General features: G+C 37.6%; 2 protein-coding genes across 4 annotated transcripts in view; one reads left to right on the forward strand and one right to left on the reverse strand.

The window, feature by feature from the left end:
* prdm1a (PR domain containing 1a, with ZNF domain) overlaps positions 1-3,707 on the forward strand; it is an 83,591-nt gene extending 79,884 nt beyond the window's left edge. The window contains exon 8 of the transcript XR_007934446.1: positions 3,696-3,707. The gene's annotated coding sequence lies outside the window, so the exon portion shown is untranslated. The remainder of the gene's footprint in view (positions 1-3,695) is intronic.
* atg5 (ATG5 autophagy related 5 homolog (S. cerevisiae)) overlaps positions 1-23,809 on the reverse strand; it is a 182,619-nt gene that overhangs the window by 20,989 nt on the left and 137,821 nt on the right. The window lies entirely within an intron of this gene.

Raw genomic sequence — 23,809 nt, forward strand, 5'->3', positions numbered from 1 at the left:
TCCGACACTTTTTTGAAAGTTAATAAGGAGCCGTATTCTGTCAAGACATGGGAAGGACCTATCATCTGCTTTTGGATCCACTTTTAAAGAGACTGGTATTATAATTATACATCCTTTTCTTTACTTGGACATTATATGTTTATGTCTTAATTACAGTTATAGACGGGAGTGTCTGGAAGTGTGGAAGAAATTAAAGTAGGGTTGTTTTTTTTTTTTTTTTTTACTACCTTAAAGTAGACTGTTTAGCATCATACCCTTGGTTAATTGCTATTTCTACTATTTCTATTATTACATTATACTATCACATTAGGATTTACTATGTTTATCCTAGACTACTTTTTAAAATCATTCCCAGGGTTATTTCTTTTATTATCTTAATATCTTAAAATTGCTGAAGATTATTTTAGGCTTAAAGACTGTTAATGATTATATTTTCAGCAGATAGTATTTAGAACTCAGCTGCAATAGATATCTCTTTATTTTAATTCTCTAACACTGCTGCGGGGTGGGGTTTGTTTTGTTTTGGACGTGCTCTGTCTCTTTGTATGTCAGAGGACCGGGACATCGCGAAGTGGGATCAAGCCTCAAGTGGGGAGGCAAAATGGGGGGTGGGTGGGGGGATAAAGGGGGGTGAGAAGGAGAGCAGGCTATATCTAATCTATTCTTCTAATCCTTATAACTATAAATATCAATGCAACAATAGGCTAAAATGCAATAACTCATAGGGAATTTTGAAATTACGATTAAAACTGCCTCACTACCAGTTAAAACTATAAAATGACATTAAAAACTCATAATCAATGTCTCCATGATGGGACAGTTAACTTTGTGAGCTGGAATGTTAAAGGCCTGAATCACGAATTAAAGAGAAAAAAAGTATGCTCTCACCTAACAGGCTTAAACGCTAAAATAGTATTTTTACAGGAGACCCACTTACTAAGTAAGGATCAGTTCAGATTACAAAAAGACTGGACTGGCCAAATGTTCCATTCTAGCGTTATAAAGAAAACTAGAGGGGTGGGAATTCTCATACACAGAACAGTTCCATTTGTAGCATCAGATGTAGTCTCGGACCCTGAAGGGAGATATGTGATGGTCATGGGCAACTTATTTAACAGTAAAATGATTTTGATAAATGTTTATGCACCCAATGTCGATGATAAGGAATTCATGCAAAATCTATTTGCATCCATTCCCAATGTGAACACTCATAAAATTATAATGGCTGGGGACTTTAATTGTGTTTTAAATCCACTCTTAGATAGGACTCCTGTGACAGGGGGGACGACATCTAACACTGCAAAGACAATTACACAATTTTTAAATGACCACAACTTATCAGACCCCTGGAGGTTTCTTAACCCAAAATCAAGAACATATTCTACTCACCAGTGCATTATAGCTACTCAAGAATTGATTATTTTTTTTATAGATAATAATTTCCTGCCTACGATTAAATCGTGCAAATACGACACAATTGTTATCTCCGACCATGCCCCTCTAGTCTTGGGAGCTAAAATCATTAAGCCCCTCACGCTCACCTCGCAGATGGCATCTTAACTGTCTTCTATTGGCAGATGAGAACTGCACAGAATTTATATCCAAACAAATCAGCTTCTTCCTAGAGACAAACACGCCCACAGAGGTTTCTGCAGGAACACTCTGGGAAACTCTAAAGGCCTTCTTAAGAGGACAGATTATTTCATATCTTTCCCTCAGAAATAAATTAGAAACCAAGAAAGTGTCAGAGCTAAGAAGCGAAATTACTAGAATAGATGAAGAACAAGCCAGGCGTCTAAGTTAAGCTCTTCACAGGAAAAGGCAGGCCCTGCATACAGAACTCAACATCTTAACAACTAAAGAAACTGAACAACTTATTTATAAGTCAAGACATCATTACTATGAAAACGGAGAAAAAGCTAATAAGCTTTTAGCTCAACAAATTCACAAACAAGAAGTTCGCAATGCAATACCAGTAATCACCAATACGAATGGAGAAGAAATCATTGACCATAAAAATATAATGCACACATTTAGAGATTATTATAAATCCTTATATTCTACTGAGTTCAAAGAAGGCAACACACAATCTAATGCATTTCTGGATACATTACAGACACCACAAATAGATGCTTTAAGTGCTGAGGAACTGGATAAACCTTTGACCCTAACAGAATTACTAGATGCTATAAAGTAACTTCAAAGCGGGAAATCAGCAGGCCCTGATGGTTAACCCATAGAATTTTATAAGAAATTCTCCACTCAGCTAGCTCCCCTCTTATTGGCAACATTTACAGAAGCTAGAGACAACCAAATACTACCTCAAACATTTCGTCAAGCATTAATCACTGTCTTTCCTAAACAAAATAAGGACTTGTTACAATGTGCATCATACAGACCAATTTCACTCCCGAATAATGATGTTAAGATACTCTCAAAAATTCTAGCTAGAAGGATGGAGAAAGTGCTGCCCTCGGTAATATCACAGGATCAAACAGGATTTATTAAAGGCCGACACCTATCTTTCAATCTCCGACGCTTGTTTAATGTTATATTAGGGGTGGGCGGTATGACCAAAATTCTATATCATGGTATTTTTCTAAATTATCCCGGTTTCACGGTATTTGATAGTATAGGGGTGGGCGGTATGACCAAAATTCTACATCACGGTATTTTTCTAAATTATCCCGGTTTTCACGGTATTTGACAGTATTTTTTTCCCATGCATGAGTGGATGTTAAACACATGTTCCACTGCAATTACTGGCTAAGAATAACCTATTCCACTGTTAAGAGCATTGTACAAAAAAACATTTTAATGTGCACACAAGTATTAATACAGGTTTGCATTGCCCCATAAAGTGATACTTTTCAAGGGGGTGGCACTAATGAAGAGAAGGAAATCACATTGCATGACAGATGCAGTCAAAATATAGAACCTTTTTATTTAACAAATTTTGCAAAAACTTAAATTATAATTTTGACAACATATCTTCAACCATCCAAAGAGGTATTTAGACTTAGGAAAATATCCAGAAGTGCTTGTCAAAAGTTGTATTGCACTGAACATGTCTTAGAAAAGGAATAAATAAATATTTTTTGTAAAACAACTACACTTTCTGTTAATGTTAACAATCTCTGTCCTCTGACACGTTAAAGTGACTTTTTAAACAACTTTACCATCATTAAACTGCACAATATTTAAACTAATAAATAATAACAATAAAATAAATAATTGTATTATTACTGATAGTTGCACTATTACTTCAAGGCTTCAAAAGCCCAGGTGCATTACACAGTATTCACCAAATTAAAATAAAATAAAACAAGTGCAATCTTGGTGATGACATCTTTACCAACTGAACTATCATTTAGGCAAACTGCATTAATATGGACCTTGCTTCAAGCTAAGCTATATACATAAATAATACAACTGCAACTTGCATTTATAATTGTATTTGTGGTATAGCCCTACGGAATCGTATTAGGGCCACAGTGAAGAAAAAAAAAATACGGACACAGGGAAGAAAAAAAAAAACTAAACGTCGAGAATAAAGTCGACATTTCCACTTTATTCTCGCCGTTTATGTCGAGATTAAAGTCGACATTTCCACTCTATTCTCATAGTTTACTTTATAATTAAAGTAGAATGTCGTAAACTAAACTTCATCCTAAAATCATTGTTTAATTTACTAGATTTTCTCAAACCCCGTCATAAGTTAATGTAGCACATTAAATGCTTTGTGTTGTGTTCCCCGACCCAGTTGTTAATCACTACACTTCTTAAACTGACTTCCTCCGCACTAAGAGGAGACAGCGATCACCATACAGAATCCATTCACCGTATGATAAATTCTAAATTTTCAGAGAGCAGGAATATATCAAGTATTTATTTATATCAAGTATTTATCTTGGCATTCTAAATGTTCACAGAGCATGAATATCATGTGAATGGATTCTGTGCGGCAATCGCTGCCGGTGCCTCCTCTTAGTGCAGAGGAAGTCAGTTTAAGAAGCTCGGGGAACACTTAACACAAAGCATTTAATGTGCTTTATAACTTATGATGGGGTTTGAGAAAATCTAGTAAATTAAATATTCATTTTACAATGAAGTTTAGTTTACGATGTTCTACTTTAATGACAAAGTACGAGAATAAAGTCAACATGTCGTCACAATATTACACAGTACCCAGGTACAGTAATCCCTGGCTATGTCGCGCTTTGTCTTTCGCGGCTTCACTCCATTGCGGATTTTAAATGTAAGCATATGTGAATATATATCGCGGATTTTTCACTGCTTCGCGGATGTCTGCGGTCTACAGTACGTGTGCTTCCTCGGTTGATTTGCCCATTTGAATTCAAACAAGGGACGCATTTGAATTCAAACAAGGGACGCTATTGGCGGATGGCTGAGAAGCTATCCAATTAGAGCCTTCGGTTAAGTTCCTGTGTGCTGCTGATTGGCTCAGCGACGGAGTGCTGCATTAACCAGGAAGTCTAATCTCACTCATTCAGCATTAACGCACGTTACTGCTACTGCTGCAGGAGCCGTGTCCAAGCGGCAACAGAAGATGCAAATGATTGCAGAAAAGGTAAAAGTTTCGGATATGTTGAAGGAAGGAAACAGCTACACCGCTGCAGGACATAATTACAGCATCAATGAGTCCACAATTCTTTTTATTTAAAAAGGAGGAAAAGCATATAAGATCTAAGCCCGCAGTGTCCTTTAACCAGGGTGCAAAACGAGTTGCAAGTGGACGTGATAAGGCAGTAGTCTGGATGGAATCTGCTTTAGGGATTTGGATTGAAGAGTGATGGAAGAAGTACAACGGCGGTGCTAAACAGTCGCCTGAAGAGGCTCCTTTAGAAGAGCTGTAACGCTATCCTTTGTAGTGTAGTAAAATTAAAGTCATCGATATCGGACAAGTCGTCGTGTCATTGTTGGTGAGTAACCATAATTAATTATTTACGTACAGTACTTATTACATGTACATAGTTTAGTGTCACTGTACACACATTTTACTGTATAGAATTTTTCTTGCATTGTACGTATTTATTGCTGTTGGCCTGTCTGTTGTAATGGCTGCAACATATGTGATATCGGAGACGTTCGATATCTTTAAAAAAATATTTAGGTTTTACTGTACGTAAACTGTTTACATACATAATTTCAACGAATCTTACCTAATATCTAAGAGAATACAAAGGGTTTATGCTGTATAATTGTGCGTGAAATGTTTATAATAGTGTGGGAGAGTTTATAAGGGCTTAAAATATATAAAAATAACCATATAAACATATGGTTTCTACTTCGCGGATTTTCTTATTTCGCGGGTGGCTCTGGAACGCAACCCCCGCGATGGAGGAGGGATTACTGTACATTACACTGTATTGAAAACAAATAAAACAAGTACAACTTGGCTTGCAGTATTATCCAGTAGTATAGAAACAGTGTTTACACATCTGACCTTTTAAAACTAAAGCATCTCCAGGCGACAGACGTGACTCATTTTTTTCGGCTCTCTGTCCATTTTCACCGCGTGGCATTCCTATGCTACCGCCCACTATTTGGTGGTGTAGCAGTGAAAAAGAGCCCTAGTGCAACAAATCTGTGTTTAGCGGTGTAGCAGTGAAAAAGGTCCCCCACTTGAACAGTTTCCCGCTGCACCACGTTCCGAACGTCGTTTAGGCAATTTAAACCGGTGTTGCAGTATAAGAAAAATCCATATCATAAAAAAAATTAAAAACGGTTTTCGGTATGAACCGGTATACCGCCCAGCACTATGTTGTATATTCACCAGCAAAATCAAACACACCAGAGATATTACTATCATTAGACGCAGAAAAAGCATTTGATATGATTGAATGGAACTACCTTTTCACTGCATTGGAGAAATTTGGGTTTGGCCCGAATATTTGTGCATGGATCAACCTACTGTATACCAATCCAGAAGCTTCAGTTTGTATTAACAACATTTGTTCAGACTACTTTAAGCTAGAACGTGGTACCAGACAAGGATGTCCCTTGTCACCACTGCTGTTTTCAATCGCCATTGAACCTCTGGCGGTTCACTGTCAAAATTCTTATCAGATAAAGGGGATTATCAGAGAAGGACTGGAACAGAAAATTTCTCTAGATGCAGATGATATGGTTTTATATATATCAGACCCAGAAAACACTGTGCCTGAAGTTCTAACAGCACTAACAGAATTTCAAAAGATATCCGGTCTCAGAATTAATCTGAATAAAAGTATACTCTTTCCAGTGAATTCACAAGCATATAATATTAGATTGGACACCCTACCTTTTATCATAGCAGATCAGTTTAAATACCTAGGGGTAAATATCACAAGTAAACATAAAGCTCTTTATCAAAAAAATTTTGCCGTCTGTATGGAAAAAATTAAGCAAGGCTTGCATAGATGGTCAACCCGTCACCTCACTCTAGCCGGAAGAATTAATGTTGTTAAGATGAATATCCTTCCTAAACTTCTTTTTTTATTTCAAAACATTCCAATATATATCAATAAATCATTTTTTAAGCAATTAGATTCAACAATAACCTCATTCATTTGGAACACAAAACACCCACGTATCCGAAGAGCGATCCTACAAAGACCTCAGGCAGAAGGTGGCATGGCTTTACCTAATTTTCACTTTTATTACTGGGCAGCAAACATACAAGCCATAAAAACCTGGAAACAAAAAAACAAACATACACAGGCTTGGCTCGCAATAGAAGTAAAATCCTGCAGTACTTCTTTATACTCCCTGCTCTGCTCTCCAATAAATGCAAGTTATCACAAATATACTAATAACCCAATTGTGCTTTACTCACTTAGAATATGGAACCAACTTAGAAAGCATTTTAAGATGGAAAATCTTTTATCCGTGGCACCTCTGCAAGAGAACCACCTCTTTCAACCCTCGCAAACATATCCAGTTTTTAATACCTGTAAAAGTTTTGGGATTAAAATGCTCAGAGATCTATATATAGACAACATATTTGCATCTTTTGAACAATTACGTTCCAAATTCAACCTCCCAGCTACACATTTCTTTCACCATCTTCAAATTAGAAATTTTGTTAAACAGAAACTGCCCGATTTTCCTCACCTCGTACCCTCCACCATAATGGAAAAAATACTGCTCAATTTCGAGGAATTAAACACCGTTTCCGCATTATATAAAATCTTATTAGAGTCCCTACCTTTGAAAGACCCAAGAGGACATTGGGAAGAAGATCTCTTAATTAATTTATCAGAAAAGGAGTGGAAAGTAGCAAAGCACAGAATTCACTCGAGCTCCATATGCACAAAGCATAGAATTATTCAACTAAAAATTATATATCGAGCTCATCTGTCTCGCTTAAAACTGTCCAAAATGTTTCCAGGGCAAGATCCAACCTGCGAACGCTGCAACCAAGCTCCTGCCTCACTGGGTCACATGTTTTGGGCCTGCACCAAACTAACATCATTTTGGACCAAAATCTTTAAGTGCCTTTCAGACAGCCTTGGTATCACAATCCCTCCTAACCCACTAACAGCTGTGTTCGGTGTTCTTCCAGACGGACTTGAAGTGGAGATGGACAAGCAAACGGTGATTGCATTCACTACACTTTTGGCACGCAGACTTATTTTGTTAAATTGGAAGAATCCTAACTCTCCTCTGATAAGTCAGTGGGAAACCAATGTCTTATATTATTTGAAATTGCTCAGTTAGAGGATCTGTACAGAATTTTTTCAAAACCTGGCAGGATCTAATCAATATTATTTTAGAATAAGAGAAATAAGTATTACCGCATTTATTTTCCTTCTTTTTTTATTTACCTATATATATTTCTTCCTTTCTTTTGTTTATTGTTGCCTTATCAAAAAGCCCTAAGCAATTCTCCTTTGGCTAAGCTCTCCTTCTCAGGGGTGGGGTTTGATTTGTCTTCAATTTATTTTTTCTTTTTGTTATAAATTGATCTATTTGTATGGAATGATTACAATAAAATTAATAAATAAAATTAAAAAAAAAAAAAAAAAAAAAAAAAAGAAATGTCCTGCATTATTATCAACACCAACTTCAAAAGCAGCAGAGTATTTAAAAATAAAAGGAATTAAAGTACATTTATTAATAATCACCAAACAAATAATACTTTTGAGCCCAAAACTACTAACATTGAGCTTTCAAGCTTTTGATTGCGTTTGGGGGTCACAAATATATCAGTCTTACAAATACTGTATATTCCAGACATTTGAAGCTTGATTTTAAAAAGGAACTGGGGGGCTCCGCCCCCTGCTCGCTTCGCTCGCCAACCCCTGGGTTTGGTCCTGTGGAAATACAATTTAAAGGGTTTTTTTCATGGGAATTGTTACATATGCATTATGTTCACTTTTGATAATGCAACGTATAACTGGCCGTGAGTGAATACTGTTTCAATAAAAATAAGACTTTCTGATAAAACAATCTATTTAGGAAAGTAGGAATATCCAGCAGGTGACATTGCTTTCAAGAAGCTGTGGATTTCTGGCCATTGTGGATTGCACGTCATTGTAAGAAATCAATCTGGCTGACTGATAGTTCTGGATTTTGCCATTGCATCATGATATAACTGTTGCAATGCTCTTGGACTACCTTGATATGATGATGGTAATATTACTGCTGTACCAATTTTGAATTTGTCTGAACTATTAATATTTGAATTTTGAATGTGATCAATGAGACCTTGCATATGTTCTGTTTTAAGTTTAGCTTGATTTGATGTAATAAAGAACAGACAATTAGCTGTGACTTTTACATACACATTAATAATGTAATGTTGCGATAGACGTTGAGATGATAGAAGTGGGTTAAATACATGGGAATGTATCGAAATTTTGACACAAAATATTGTGTGGGTGTTATTCGTTTTGCTGAATATGTTTCATTCATATTGTATGACCATCCTGTTATGCCATCTGGGAGAGTAAAGGGTCGGCATGTGGCGATGTATTTGACATAAATGACGAAGCATGCTTTGCCTTTGGATATACACAAATATCTACTCTGTCTTTGACATCTCCATCCATCCATCCATTTTCCAACCCGCTGAATCCGAACACAGGGTCATGGGGGTCTGCTGGAGCCAATCCCAGCCAACACAGGGCACAAGGCAGGAACCAATCCCGGGCAGGGTGCCAACCCACCGCAGGACACACACAAACACACCCACACACCCAAGCACACACTAGGGCCAATTTAGAATCGCCAATCCACCTAACCTGCATGTATTTGGACTGTGGGAGGAAACCGGAGTGCCCAGAGGAAACCCACGCAGACACGGGGAGAACATGCAAACTCCACGCAGGGAGGACCCGGGAAGCGAACCCGGGTCCCCAGATCTCCCAACTGCGAGGCAGCAGCGCTACCCACTGCGCCACCGTGCCGCCCCTTTGACATCTCTGTCTTTCGAAAGTATTATCGCTGACAATTCGTCATGTGTGTTTATTATAAATGCGACTGTGATCTTTCGGATTCATATAGAAATCCAAGAAAATGTCTTTGTCCATGTGTTGCTGATAGATCTTGTGTAAAGTGCGATACTTGGATGTATGGATTTGTATCCATTATTGGCTGTATAATATCTATTACGTCGGGTCGTTTAACTCTTTCAATTCTATGTTGCATCGCTTCTCCGTAATCATAAAGATACACCTGACCAAATTGTGTTTTTTTCTAAATTAAACTTGTCGCAGCTGTAATTGTTGCAGGAACACAGATTCTCATAGCGTATGGTCCATTATTGTGTAAATTAACATTTTGTGCATTGAATGATGCTAACGCGAAACAATTATTGTAGATGTGTATATTTTGCCTGTAGTGTTTGTGGATTTCACTTTCACCAAACCACAAATCTTTTAATTCTTGCGGAAACGCCTCTTCATTGGGAAGCAACAGTACTTTTCCCTGATGGCAACATGAAGTAGACAATCTACAAGTCTCCGACTTACAATATCTACATACTTCTGAGATATCACCTATGTCCATATATTCAATCTGTTTTTGCTGTTCTGTTATTTCACCTAGCAATAATTTCCATTTGTTTGCATGAATGCAATCTGTACTCTCTTGCTGTTGATGCTTTTGAATTTTAGTACTGTCATATTTTTGAATTTGCTCTGCGTGTGCATCGCGCCAAGGTTTTCTGTAAGCCTTTCGAATTCCACTGCTGTCATAATCTGTAACCTGCTCTGCATGTGTATGGCGGCAATGTTTTTGAATTTCTTTATGAAGTTCTACTGTGTCTTTTACTCTTTGTCTTTTATTTCTGACCCCGTATGGACCTGCAAGGTTTTCAGTTCCAAGCATCTGCGAGTGCTTTCAATGTCAGTATGATTCACCACAGATCTTCATTTTGGATCTTCAGTCATGAACTACTTGAAGAAATCGCATCATGAGTATGTTTTATTCCCTGAATCATTCATTAACTTTTAAGTTACCTGATCACATCTAATCAATGATGGCCCTTATAGCATTTCAGGCCACTAATTATCTATCAATCGAAACATTCATAAACATGGCCATACTTCTCCCAACATGAGCATATCATTAACAGATACCATTAACAGATTCTAGTATGATTTAAATAAAACAATCACTTACAGTCATATGAAAAAAATTGTGAACCCCTCTCAGCCTGCATAATAATTTACTCTACTTTCAACAAAAAAAGATAACAGTGGTATGACTTTCATTTCCTAGGAACATCTGAGTACTGGGGTGTTTTTTGAACAAAGATTTTTAGTGAAGTAGTATTTAGTTGTATGAAATTAAATCAAATGTGAAAAACTGGCTGTGCAAAATTCTGGGTAACCTTGTAATTTTGCTGATTTGAATGCATGTAACTGCTCAATACTGATTCTGATTACTTGCAACGCCAAATTGGGTGGATTACCTCGCTAAGCCTTGAACTTCATAGACAGGTGTGTCCAATCATGAGAAAAGGTATTTAAGGTGGTCAATTGCAAGTTGTGCTTCCCTTTGACACTCTTCTGAAGAGTGACAGCATGGGATCCTCAAAGCAACTCTCAAAAGATCTGAAAAAAAAGATTGTTTAGTATCATGATTTAGGGGAAGGCTACAAAAAGCTCTCTCAGAGGTTTAAACTGTCAGTTTCAACTGTAAGGAATGAAATCAGAAAATGGAAGGCCACAGGCACAGTTGCTGTTAAACCCAGGTCTGGCAGGACAAGAAAAATACAGGAGCGGTATAAGCGCATGATTGTGAGAATGGTTACAGACAACCCACAGATCACCTTCAAAGACCTGCAAGAACATCTTGCTGCAGATGGTGTATCTATACATTGTTCTACAATTCAACGCAATTTGCACAAAGAACATCTGTATGGCAGGGTGATGAATAAGAAGCCCTTTCTGCACTCATGCCACAAACAGAGTCGCTTGTTGTATGCAAATGCTCATATAGACAAGCCAGATTAATTTTGGAATTTAGTGCTTTGGACTGATGAGACAAAAATTGAGTTATTTGGTCATAACAAAAAGCACTTTGCATGGCGGAAGAAGAACACCGCATTCCAAGAAAAACACCTGCTACCTACTGTCAAATTTGGTGAAGGTTCCATCATGCTTTGGGGCTGTGTGGCTTGTTCAGGGACTGGAGCCCTTGTTAAAGTCGAGGGTCGGATGAATTCAACCCAGTATCAACAAATTCTTCAGGATAATGTTGAAGCATCAGTCACAAAGTAGAAGTTACGCAGGGGTTGGATATTCCAACAAGACAATGACCCAAACCACAGTTCGAAATCTACAAAGGCATTCACGCAGAGGAAGAAGTACAATGTTCTGGAGTGGCTGTCACAGTCCCCTGACTTGAATATCATCGAAAATCTATGGGATGATTTGAAGCAGGCTGTCCATGTTTGGCCACCATCAAATTTAACTGAACTGGAGAGATTTTGTATGGAAGAATGGTCAAAAATACCTCCATCCAGAATCCAGACACTCATCAAAGGCTATAGAAGGTGTCTAGAGGCTGTTATATTTGCAAAAGGAGGCTTAACTAAGTATTGATGTAATATCTCTGTTGGGGTGCCCAAATTTATGCACCTGTCTAATTTTGTTATTATGCATATTTTCTGTTAATCTGTTAATCTTAATGTCACTGCTGAAATACTACTGTTTCCATAAGGCATGCCATATATTAAAAGGAAGTTGCTACTTTGAAAGCTCAGCCAATGATAAACAAAAATCCAAAGAATTAAGAGGAGTTCCCAAACTTTTTCATAAGACTGTATACAAAGTGATGGATAAAGGCTGAACATAATTAACATATCACTATCCATCTCAATAAAATAACCTCTTGTAATATTATCAACAGCAACTGAAAAAGTAACAAATCATTGTTTTGGAATTAGAATACATACATACATATACATACATACATTTATTTATTTATGTATTTATTTATTCAATTTTACTTTTGAAAACTAGAACAACACTATAATATTCTACTACTCATACAAATAATGACCTACATATAAAACCATTTACTTTGGGTTAAATACAACAAAAGAAAATTAAAAACTGAAAACAAAAAAAATGCAAAATAAGATTCTTGATAATATAATTAGTAACATTAGAATGACAATTGCAGGCCCAGCATGCTTATTCTTAAATTAATGATTTAAAAAATCATTTTGAACATATTCTCTAAAAGGAATGAGATTTTTTTTAATTTGAGATTGAGCAGGATTGGTCTGCGTGATAGTAGTGTGGTATAGTTCAAGTACTTTATTGTCATAGTGTAACAGAACGAAATTACTTTTTGTGACAGCCTCAAGGTGCATTTAAAGTCAAATAATTCAAAATATGTCGTATACAGTGTTAAGTGTTCAAGTAACCAGAGCAAATTATTATTGCTCAAAGTACAGCAGCATAAATTGTTATTGCACCTGTTAATGAATAGTACATTACATATTATATATTGTACTACATTAGTATATTACACATTACCAATATAGTTTATTGCACATGTTCAATTAAAAATGATCTCAGACTGAGGAGATTCAGAGTTCAGAAAGTTTATGGCAGATGGGGGAAAAGGCTACTTTTTAGTCTGTTTGTGCGTACACGGATTGACCTAAAGCATCTTCCTAATGGGAGGAGCTCAAACAAAGAATTTCCAGGATGAGTTTTGTCCTTGAGAATGTTTTTGGCCCTTTTCACACAACGAGTCTTATACAAGAGTTAGAGTGATGGCAGTTCAGTCCCATTAATGGCCTCTGCTGTTTTTACGACCCGCTGCAGGGCTTCTTCAGCAGCCTTGGTGCAGCTGTTGTACCAGGCCATCATGCAGTTAGTTAAGATGCTCTCTATAGTGCATCTATAGAAATTAACCAGCAGCTTCTGGGGGAGGTCAGCTCTCCTTAGCTTCCTGAGAAAATAAAGGCATTGTTGTGCTTTGCCTATTATAGCCAAGTTGTTGTTAGCCCAGGACAGGTCTTCTGAGATGGTGACTCCTAGAAACTTAAAGCTGGAAACTCTCTCCACAGCATCTGCATTGATTGTTATCGAACTGTGATTGGTCTTTTTAGTGGTCCTAAAGTCCAGAATAACTTCTTTGGTCTTTTTGGTATTTAAGACCAGGTTGCTGGTGTTGCACCATGCTGTCAGATTCTGAACCTCTTCCCTATATGCAGCTTCATTGTTGTCTGTTACAAGCCCAATGACAGTCGTATCATCTGCAAATTTAACAATAATATTTGATTGGTGGATGGGTTGACAGTCATGGGTGAAGAGTGCATAGAGTAGGGGACTTAGTACACATCCTTGCAGCACACCAGTGCTCAGGGTAAGGGTGGAGGATGTGTGTTTGCCCATCCTGACAGACTGGGGGCAGCTGGTGAGAAAATCCAGTAACATGTTGCATATGGACGGAGTAAGTCCTAGTGCATAAAGTTTTTGGATCAGCTGGTTAGGTATGATGGTATTAAATGCAGAGTTGTAGTCAATGAAGAGCATCCTAACATAGGTGTTGGGCATTTCCAGGTGCGAGAGGGCAGCATGTAGAGCCACACAGATGGCATCCTCAGTTGATCTGTTTGACCGATAGGCAAACTGGTGTTGGTATACATCAGCTGGGATGGAGGCTTTGATGTGGGTGATTACCAGTCGTTCAAAGCACTTTGTGATGACAGGGGTGAGAGCGACTGGTCGATAGTCATTAAGACAGGTTATCCTTGGTATTTTTGGGAACAGGTACAATGGTTGTGGATTTCAGGCACAAGGTGCTACACCTGAGGAAAGAGAGAGGTTGAATATGTGTGTAAATACCTTCACTAATTGGTCAGTGCAGGCCTGGAGCACACATCCTTGCACATTATCAGGACCTGCTGCCTTCCTTGCATTGATGTTTTTGAGTGTCAGCCACACATCATGTATGTGTACGACCAAAGGCTGTGTGTCTCCGGTCAGCTCGAAGCTGACTGGAGGCTGGTTATTGTCCTTGTCAAACCGTGCAAAAAAACTGTTAAGTTCCTCTGCTAGGTTGGCACTGTTATTGGCCAGTGTGTATTGTACGTCATTTTTCTTTTTGTAGTCTGTGATTAATTGGATGCCTTGCCACATCCGCTGTGAGTTTGAGTTACTGTCGAAGTCCTCCTCAATCCGTTGTTTGTAGATAAGTTTAACAGACTTGATGCCCTTCTTGAGGTTAGCTCTGGCAGCTCTATAGGCTGAGGTGTCTCCTAATTTAAAGGCTTTGTCCCTTTCCCTGAGCAGCTGTTTGACTTCACTATTCATCCATGGTTTCTCATTTGGGTAGACCTTAATCATTTTGTTGACAGTGACATTGTCCACACAGTAATTAATATATGACAGCACAGATGAAGTATGTCTCGAAGTCTATCTGATGAAAAAATATATTCCAGTCTGTTTGTTCAAAGCAGTCCTGGAGTTGGCAAATGGCAGCTTCAGGCCAAACTTTAACAGTCTATTAGGTTAATATGATCAATTTATTCCTAAATGCACTTTGATGCCATCAGGGATTACACGAAAAATTATCATTAATAGATTAGGAATGACAACCACAGAGGCTATTTGGGGGGCATGTCAAGATTTTTATCCAAAATTATGTTATTTTTTGAATTTCCAAAAGTTTTGCCTAGGGAAGCTGTTGCTAGATGGCAACACTCACAGGTTGGGTCTTGCCCTGAGTATATTTTGAACAATTTTAAATGAGTTAAATGTGATTAATAAAAGACCTTTACTTATATAATGGAATGCTTGATACACATAAAAGTAGAGTGTATTTTATGTATGGCTGAATTGCACTCCTTTTTTGAGCTGCCAATTGAAATATCCTTTTAAAACCATTCTTTAGGATCTTTAAAGGGTAAATTTCTTTAAAACATTTTTATATAAGATTGAAATTGAGTTTGAGGCTTCATCTGGAATTGACATGTGGGCAAGAACAGGAAAGTTAGGCAGATTTCTTTTAACAAAATGTGTAATTTGCAAATAGGAAAAGAAGTGTGTAGCCACCAGCTGGGAAGTTCAGTCTATAGCATACTTTTTCATAACATACAAATCCGTTGTCTACATAAAGATCTCTAAGTGTTTTAATTCCTACCAGCTTACATAATTTAAACACTGAATAGGTCTGAGACTGTAGAAAAAGATGATTATCTTGTATAGAAGCAACACATAAGAGCTTCTCTGCCACAAAATATGTCCTGCAATGGTTCCAAATTTTAAGTAACTGGTGGACTGATGATAGTTAGTAATGAGTAGAGCAGAAAGAAAAGCATATAAGGATTATTTCAAGCAGGATTTGACTTTCATTGCAAGCCAGGCAGCTGTGGATTCATGAATTTCTGTAGATTTCTAAGATTTAATTGTGTGTAAATCTGCTGCCAATAAGAAAAAATAAAAGCTAAGCAGTGCCAAACCACCTCCTACTTTGTACAGTCACCTTTTGAATGTGTGGTTTTTTAAAATTCCAGATAACTTATGTTATAATTGAGTCTAATTTCTTAAAAAATTATTTGTTTATGTACATTATGATAGTCTGATAATTATAACAGCTAAGAAATGATGTTTATTTTAACAGTATTAATTCTCCCTGCTACAGTGTTTGATTTCATTCATGGTACTTCCACAATTGTATCTGAAGAGTTCTTTATATTCAATTGTGATAGTCACCCCCAGATATTTAAACTGCTTTATCATTATGAACAAATAACTATTTAATCTAGTAATGATGTGCAAGAAAGTTAACTGGGAAAAGCACACTTCCAAACATGACTAATTTTTAATCCAGAAATCTTATTAAATTCTCCTAACATGTTTATGAATAATTTTAGAGATGACTGGGGTCTGACATGTACAGCAGCACCATATAGTCTACATATAGTGATATTTTCTGTTTGAGTCCTTCTCTGATAATACCCTTTATCTCAGTTTTCTTTTGGATATGAATATCTAATGGTTCAATGGCTAATGCCAAAAGCATTGGTGATAGTGGGCACCCTTGATGCGTACCTTGTTCTAATCTAAAATGTTTGCTATTAATGTGGATTGAGGCTTCTGGAGTAATATATAGAACTAGACATTAAGCCCGTTACAATAACGGGTGCTAGAACAGTAGTCCATAAACATTAGTAGGAACAGTCTATATTAAATAGCAAGGGACCTTTTACCTCATTACATTTTTTCTGCAAAATGCCTGTAATTTTCTCTGACAGTAATGCTGGCTTTGCTGTCCATAATATGCGTTTAATTTTCTGTCACAACAGTGTGCAAACAGCAGATTCTCCCCAGCAACTGATTTGATGTGCACGAAAATAAATCTACTTTTAAAAGTCATTGTATCGTAATATCATGAAAATTCGTATATTTAGGAAAACCCCTTCAACGACTGACACTTTACACTTTCCTGGGCCAAGCTTCTTAATTGCAAATCTGACATCCTCAGAGTGAACACTTGCACAACAATGGGGAAGCTGGTCTCCGCGTCTCAGTACCCGATTGGATTTTTCATGTTTTATGTTTTACGTCTTACCTCATTTACTGAAATCCGATTGGATAGGCCGCACAATATTTTATAGGTCCCGCCCTCTCTGTCTTGTGTGACGCGTCAGGCGGCCTTTGAAGCATCTGCTTTGAAGCATCACACCATGCCCCGCGCATGCGTACTTCACAGAAGACACACACACACGAACACTGGACACAAACAGGGGTTTTATTAAAGAGGATAGTTTGAGCCATTAACATATGTTAAGGTCAAACCCAAACCTGTACAACGTAACAAACAGATAATTCTATTTGACTTAATCAAAAGCTTTTTCTGCATCCAAAGATAATAAGTATGTATGTCCTTATTGATTGGACCCCAAACTATTTTGGTCAATTTTCACCACAAAATGCCGAACGGTGATTGGTAATTTGGGCAAACAAAAAAATTGTTTTTTTTCAGCATCTGGTAATTTAGTTGTACTGCACCTTTATACAAGTTATTACAGCAGTCTTTTGTAGCAAACGTCCTGTAAGCAGAGAGCAGGAAGAGCAAGGCCAGGTTTTCCAGGATATTAGAGTTTAAGTAAATCAAAAAGAATTGGAAGCGTCATCCTGTGCAATTAGATAAGCAACAAGAGTAGCTACTTTAATTCATTCAGACAGCTTAATTTTTTCCTTTAATTATAATGGACACTGCTTGTGTGAGCAGTGCAGCAGCATACATTTTCAATTAGAAAATGAAGAGATACAGAAGAATTTGAAATTGCAAAATTTGCAGCTGCTCAAAAAAAAAAAAAAAGAAGCATTTGTTTCGAAGTACGAAGTACTAAGTTAGCTATTTACAAAGACATCTTTTAGTTTGTTTAATTGGTTATTTTGTTAAGAAAACAAATGAAAACCAATACTCCACCAAGTGGAATTATGATAACAGTCCTATAAAAATCTTTTTAGTTTGAAAGTTTATTTTGTAAAAATAAATAAATATAAATCTATACTAATAAAAGGCAAAGCCCTCACTGACTGACTGACTGACTGACTCATCACTAATTCTCCAACTTCCCGTGTAGGTGGAAGGCTGAAATTTGGCAGGCTCATTCCTTACAGCTTACTTACAAAAGTTAGGCAGGTTTCATTTCGAAATTCAAAGCGTAACGGTCATAACTGGAACCTCTTTTTTGTCCATATACTGTAATGTACTGCAGCTCGCTGGCCGTGGGAGGCGGAGTTGCGGATCGCGTCATCACGCCTCCCACGTAATCACGTGAACTGAAAACAAGGAACAGCCACAAAGAGCGCTGAAGAAAACATTCATTACACAATTGAGAAGGCAGCGAAACAATAAGAAGCGAGCGAGTGACTGACTGAACACAGCACGAGTGATCACTTCGATGAATCAAACCTGTTCAAAAAACACATTACACAATTGATAAGGTATGAAAAGAATATGAAGCGACTGACGCATACAGGCATAAATTAAGTTCATAGACCTACAAAAGATTGCCATTTTTCTTCTGTACAACTATACGTTGCATTCTCAACAGTAAGCTTCCACGGCTTGATCATATTCCAACCGGAGTGCTCAACTGACAACGTGGTATACAAAGACAACTATAACAATCGTAATAAACGAACAATGAAACAACGGAGAACCCGTGCATTAAATAAAAAGGCTGCTTCCTTGGCAAAGTAAGGAAAAAGGATGGCCTTATGTGGCGTTCGTTTATAAAAACAATCGTAATAGACGAACAATAAACCACTACAGAACCGCGAAGCAAGCAGAAAGGACGGACTTATATGGCGTTCGTTTATAAAACAGCGGAGAAGCTGTGTAAAGACAGCTTCACAAAAAAACAGATCCTTAACAAATTGTTATTGGTATATTTTCCCTCAGTTTAAAAAGGTTTTCTTTTCTTCTTAATAAAAATTTAAAAGCAGAACTTCACCGCTGCAAAGCACGCCTGACTTTATTGAAAAGAAACTAAACTTGCAGCGCTGCTATTCAATGATGCGCCGCTATTCAATGACACTTACCTAACGCCTGACTTTATTGAAAAGAAACTAAACTTGCAGTGCCACTATTCAATGACACTTGCCTAACGCCTGACTTTATTGAAAAGAAACTAAACTTGCAGTGCCGCTATTCAATGACGCGCCGCTATTCAATGACACTTGCCTAACGCCTGACTTTATTGAAAAGAAACTAAACTTGCAGCGCCGCTATTCAATGACACTTGCCTAACGCCTGACTTTATTGAAAAGAAACTAAACTTGCAGTGCCGCTATTCAATTACACTTGCCTAACGCCTGACTTTATTGAAAAGAAACTAAACTTGCAGCGCCGCTATTCAATGACACTTGCCTAACGCCTCACTTTATTGAAAAGAAACTAAACTTGCAGTGCCGCTATTCTCTTACTAACCAACATCTGAAGGAAGCATCTCTTGCTAACCTGTGATAATGAAGACAAAACAATGGAGAGCACAGCTCAGCAGCCATTTTGAACAGACATGTGGCTGAAAGCTGAGCACCAATGATGCCTTAACTAGAGACATTTAAGTAACCACAAGTCTATGTGCCGCCTGAACTACATATCACCATTTAATCAGGTTGTATGGTTGCCAATATTCAAATGTACTTTGCATTTTGTTATTATTTATGAATATTATCAGTAATACATTATTTTATGTGTAACTTAACTTCTGCTTGTCTTTTTACTATATCTAATGGCCTGAGGTTATAGATATAGAAGGGAAGGTGGGGATAAGTTATATACAATAATACCTTATAAACAGTGGTAAGTCTGTGAGATTAGGCATTCTAAGGCTACATATTAATAATACAATAGGGGAAAGTAGAGCAATATATATATTACTCTACCAAGACAAAACAATTGGCGTAGTTGGGCAGGATTTTGGGGTAACCATTGTTTTGCACCTTGTCAGACAAAACAAGCATCAGAAAAGAGGAAGTAGAGAGGAAATTGGAAGAACGGAGAAGTGCTTTGGAAGATAGAGGGTTGAAAATAAGTAAGAAGAAGACAAAATATATGTAGTTTAATGATGAACAAGATTCAGAAGTTAGTTGGCATAAAGAGCTACTGAAAAGAGTGGATGAATTTAAATATCTAGGATCGGTGGTAGCTCAAGATGGAAAACTAGCAGCAGAGACAACCCACAGAGTGCAGTGTGGATGGAACCATTCAAATAAGGTATCAGGAGTGTTATGTGATTGAAAAATTAAGTCGTTGGTCAAAGGTAAAGTTTTTAAAACAGTTCTAAGACCAGAAATGATGTATGGAGCCGAGACATGGGCAGTAAAGGGAGTGCAGGAAAAGAAGGTAGACGTGGCACAAATGTGAGTGCTGGGATGGATATATGGAGCTACAAAAAGGGACAGAATAAGAAATGAGACAATCACAGTTAAAACAAAACTGGGACAAATACAGGTAAAATTCCATTACAACGAACTTCCAGGGACCTAAAAAATATTTTGTTGTAATGAGATTCTGTATTTGTTGCTATAGTGCTTTCTTTAACTTGCATCCAGGCATCTGCAATCATTTCAACAGCTTCTTTCGCGTTCATTTCAATCTTCTCCTGTCTACAAGTTATGCTGATGAGAATTTTTCTCAGCATTTCCTTGTGATAATACACTTTCAGGGTGCGAATGATGCCCAAATGAAGCACTGCTATGCAATTGGGGGGGAGGAATTCAACGCAAACATTATCTAAATGCGGAAGCATGTTGTGGGCAGCACGGTTATAAATCAGCCGAATCATCCGTTTTTTCTTCTTCATATTGTGAGGTTTCTGAATTCTTTTGGGATCCCCCCCACCCAACGGGAAAGACACGCTGAAGTGCGTCCTGAAGCGTGACTGCCGCATCTGTGTAAGACTGTTTGTCCGTTGCTGGGGCAGGGCAACAGCAGGCTCACAGTGGTGCAGTGAGGTGCCACAGAAGCGAATCCTAAAAAAAATCGGGGTTGTGCTATAAGTCCCTGTCTTACACACCAAAACACGAGGCTGAGTCTCAGTACTTTAGCAAAACCAGCTTTATTCAGCTTGAAACAGGAACAGCACGATTATTTATTGTAGCAGGATCTGCCACTCTCCTATAAACAGACATAGCAGTCAGACAGGGTTGTGGCCAGGTTAGTGGCCAAGTAATCCTGTTCCCTGCATTTACAATGTTCCTTGCATCACCCATTGAGTTTGCTTTGGCAGAGAGACGCAGCAGAGCTGTGAGACTGCTGTTGTCCTGGCAACATATAAACAGTCTTCCACAGACTCGGTGATTACACTTCAGGATGCTCTTCAGCATGTTGTTCTGTTGGGAGAGGTCCCAAGAGAGTTTAGAAACCTCACATTTTCTTGAACGAGTGCTGCATTAATAGGAATGTTTCTTGAACGAGCATCACTTAACCACATAAAAACAGCTTTTTCTACATCTTCAAATGCAGCAGTTCGCATACATTTGCAACCCGAGATTTTTCTTTTTTTTTTTTTTGCTCAGTCTTTCAAGAAAGTAGAAAGGTCAATGCCAAAATTCCGAATTCACTGGCAACGTCTTTTTCGTGTCTGCCGTTTCTATAGGAGGGTGACAATGAGTTAAATTCCAATGGATGTTTTTAAAATGTTGACGAGCAATAAGCAAAAGGCATCACTGAAAACCACCGAAAACAAAAACAGCAAAAAAATAGTTCGAGCAAAGTTTCAAGAAAGCCTTTTTTTTTTTTTAATTTTTTTTTTTACAATGTTTCTGTTTACGGATCGTTGTGCACAACTTAGCTGCGACCACAGAACTAACTGCTCTGTGGATGATTCATTCAGGTGTTTCAAGGTCTTTTGGGCACTTCATTGTAATGAAAGTATCTGCTGAATGTACTTCGTAGTAATGAAATTTCTATAGACTCGTGTCATATGGGGAAACTGTCGGGACCATAAAAATACTTCGTTGTGATGAAAATTTCGTTGTAAAGATATTCGTTGTAATGGAATTTTACCTGTATATAAGAAATTACAGGAAAGTGGGTTGAAACGGTACAGACTTGTGATGAGGAAAGACAATGAATATGTGGCCAAAAAAGAGACAGGAATGACAGTACAGAGGAAGAGAAATCAAAAGTAAAAGAGGCCAAAGTGGAAGTGGTTGGATAAAGTAAAAGAATATCAGAAGGAAAAGTGCTTGATTGGTGAGGTGGTGGAGGACCAAGTTATTTGGAAAATGCTGATCAAGTATATTGACCCCATATAAATGTGGGAAAAGATAAGGAGGAGGAGGAGGAGAAAGAAGAAAAAGAAGTTACGAATGAAGGCCCATTATATTAACATACTGTATAATAAAATTGCGATGGTGTTATACTATGTGTTTTTATTAAGTTTAATGTCACTATTCTCTGTGCCCACTGTTATGGACTCATTCATACAGGCAGACCAAATATGGTACACAGGGCACAGCATCTTCGTTTAGAATTGCCGTGCCAAGCACAGGACTAGATAGCCACAGACAACTGGACAATTGAATAGTCAGCCTAAAGACAGACCAGTATATTTTTGTCTTCTGTCAGTACACTATTTTCTTTTCTTGTTGGGAGAATGAGAACTGTATATAGGCATTGTGTTATTCCTGTATTTTTTGAAGGTGGGGCTGGAATCCTTCCTGTCCTTGTTTGGAACCAGAGAAATGCACCCTGCACATGGAACAACTGAATATAAGGATGGACACCTACGGCCAACACTTTGAAGCTTTCGGGCAGAAGAGTATGTCTTCTGTCCAAGGCCGAGCAGAAGATTATGTCTTCTGTCCGGCTAAAATTCTTTCAGCGTGGCAACGAAAAATGACGGACTGCACAGATCAAGAGTCCCACGGCTTGATATGTCTGTCATAAGCTTCCCGTTTGTAATGCCGCGTGAAACCGTCAATAAAGAGCTAGAATTATCCTAACTTGTCGTGTAAGCTTGTAACCGTTCAGGTTATTAAAACGCCACAATTGAAAAGAACACATTTCCAGAGAGCTAATGCCTCTTAAGGAAACAGATGGTATCAGGAACCTCGCAAAATTGACTAAACCTGGATTCATTTTATTTCCAGTTCCTTTTTTCAAAACTTTCCAAAACCACCCATGAAGTTCTTCAGGAAAGGAATTGCATTCAATAAGGCAGTAGTGAAATTGAAGGTCACTGACTGTTGCAGTGTATGTCTTCATCAAAAAGCAAGACTAAATGTTGTTATTGCTGTAGGCCCGTTTTAAAAAACCTACCTTAAATATTTGGACTGGCTTGGTTTTATCCAATATGGAGTTAACAGTTACACTGTACTACAGATGAATCTCAAGAGTTTATTGTAGTTTTGGCTGATTAAAGTGTTCAGTGTGCCTTAAAAATTGAAAAACAAAGGGCAAAATACTTGCAAAAATCCTCAATTCTGCTCTAGATAAGAGCAGGTTTAGAGGATGGATGGATGGTAGTAGTCAGATATATTGGACAGAACCCTCCTCATTTGTATATTTTTATGTTACCTGAAAATACAATATAAACTTAAATACAAACTACGTCACCCACAGCAGCACCTCTCCATACAAAATAATTCATTTAAAAATATCCCCTTTACATGTTACCACCTTGGAAACATTATAAAAAATAAACCAACTTAATAAGTTGGAAGTCAAAAATGAGTAATATCCATAATTACAACAGCTATGATACCAATACAGTCGCACAATTTTAGGGGTTCACATTCAATTTCTGAGATGGTGACTGTCTGCACAGACTTATACATTTGTTTTTTTAACAGTTATTCTCCAGATACTT

The sequence above is a fragment of the Erpetoichthys calabaricus genome, chromosome 3 (assembly GCF_900747795.2).
Source record: "Erpetoichthys calabaricus chromosome 3, fErpCal1.3, whole genome shotgun sequence".
In the NCBI taxonomy this organism is placed as follows: domain Eukaryota; kingdom Metazoa; phylum Chordata; class Cladistia; order Polypteriformes; family Polypteridae; genus Erpetoichthys; species Erpetoichthys calabaricus.